The sequence below is a fragment of the Dermacentor albipictus genome, chromosome 8, assembly GCF_038994185.2.
Source record: "Dermacentor albipictus isolate Rhodes 1998 colony chromosome 8, USDA_Dalb.pri_finalv2, whole genome shotgun sequence".
Taxonomy (NCBI): Eukaryota; Metazoa; Arthropoda; class Arachnida; order Ixodida; family Ixodidae; genus Dermacentor; species Dermacentor albipictus.
The window spans coordinates 122,777,295-122,779,599 of NC_091828.1; positions in this window are offsets into that span (position 1 = coordinate 122,777,295).

Below are 2,305 nucleotides of genomic sequence, written 5' to 3' on the forward strand. Positions count from 1 at the left end.
ATGCAAGCAAGACTCATTCACAGAAAACAACGCCTTTTGGGAGAAAGCGAAGGCGTAAAACCTCTTTCGCGCTGCTCCGCTTTGGAATATTGGGCATAATATATGCAGCCAATGCATGTTTGCGCATCAGTCACAGGACAGCCGCGTGTGGTGCTGCTTCGGGGCGTTTTGGCTTACTCAAGTTCTTTCAGGTTACTGCGTAACCAAACCGTAACCGAAAAGCAGTTGATCTATGCCTGCACACTGATTAGTTATTTAAAGGGACACTAGAGTGAAAAATAATTTCTTCTGCATCAGTAAATTGCCGTTCTACAACACCAAAAGCACCCCTCTTACAACGATAAGACGTTTAGTAAGCCAGAAAAAGCGCAAGAACGAAATACGGGTGGCGACGCTTACTTAAGTTCCCGCACCTGGGGGCTGTGACGTCTTGGATTTTGATGGCATCTTCTACGGTCTACTAATTACATATAGCGGTACACATTGATTACATTGTGTTCTAAAGGAACCAAATATTAAACATGGCAAGTTTCGGGAAACCTTATTCAGCCAACGCAGCCCAAATGCGAAAATAGACTTTGGAATCCCTGACGTCACGCTGACGTACCGGCGCAGGGGTTTCGGCGCGACATTAAAATACTGATACTTGGACCTTCATTTTCTCATCTAATAATCAAACAATTTTTTTTAAATGACTGCCTGCAGGGTTCTCAAACAATGCTTCATTAGACTATACTGATCTATTGTTTCGCTTTAGTGTCCCTTTAAATATGACAGTCCAAAAGAAAGTACAAAGCGCTTTGCATGTTGTTCTTGAAATCGGGGACAAAAGTGTGCATTGCGTCATAAGCGGCATACATTTACGCGTTCTACAGCACCTCTGTAGATGATGACGATGATGATGGTGGTGATGATGATTGAACTTTATCGAGAGCCGACGAGAAAAAGAAGAAGGTAGAAAACAATGAAAAAGAAGAGCATTATGCGATCATACTCAATCTACACTCTAAAGGAAAGTTTACACCTTCCGAGGTTTGTGTGTCCCACTACGATAATCGTCTCCAATCATTGTCTTCGTACTTTTATTAACACTCTGCAAAAGCTATTTTTCTGTCATGAACGTTGTATTATCTCACGTTCATTGGCTCGTGCTCTCTGTGTCCAAAAAGTATAGGGAGCTAGGGAAGCGATAAACAAACAAAAACAAAAAGAACATTAAATTCTAGGGCTTTACAAGGAAGAACCGCGATCTGTTAAACATGTAAATGTTGATCGTGCATACATCACCCACTACGTGCTCCCTATTTCGAGCAAATATAAACATATAAAGATAAAAGGAAATAAAGAAAATGCAGGGCAATAAAGATGATTATAATTGTAGGGAGGATAGGTAAGCCCCTCAGGGTCTGGGCTTTATCTTAGTTGAGCGCGAAACATGATACGTGAAGCAGTGACTTGTCCAAAAAAGCATTGGGGACACGGACGTGCTTCCTTTTGCTTTAACGATGGTGACTCAGGTGTAGTTCAGTTTCAACCAGTGCATTCTTCAACACGCACGTCGGTCGGCTACAGCAATTTTTTCGGCTTTGATACAACAATTTTCACACTTCAGAAGATACATTAAAGCTGAATATTATAACAAATGAAATCAAACGTTATTGTCGCCATAAATGAGTACACGCACAGGTGTTTATTCAGAAGGAGGTCGCTTAGCACATGGCTGAAAGGGTAACCCCTGAAAGGAAGTGATTGGAGATAAATACATGTAAACACACCAAACGTAGAAGAATAACTACTCCATAAGAATATAAGCATAGTGAGCATTATAATAGAATAGATAATAAGTCAAATTGCATTGGTCACTTACGCATCTATAATACGTAAATGTCAATTCTACTGCCGCTGGTGGGCTTGGTATAGCCAGAAAGAGCGCACAGAATGTCTGCATTGTTCTTCAATACAGGAAAACCAGGCAAATTCCTCGTATCTGAACAAAAGGTTCTATATGATTATTTTGATGACAACGTCAACGAGTTTGCTTTACAGCTTGACAAAGAAGATTTTGAAGACGTTGGTACATAAATTCACGCAGGACACCCGGCCAGAGAAGCCAGAATATTCAAAACCACCAAAAAAAGGGAAAGAGATAAGGTGTGTCAGCCAAAAGTCTCGCAATTACTGCTCCCAGAAACTATGTGCATAGAAGTACAAAAGAGCGAATAACTGCTAATTCCCCCGCCGTGCAACGCAGAGAAATAAAGTGTATTCCCCAGTACAGACAACCAGTGGGTCCTATACCCTGACA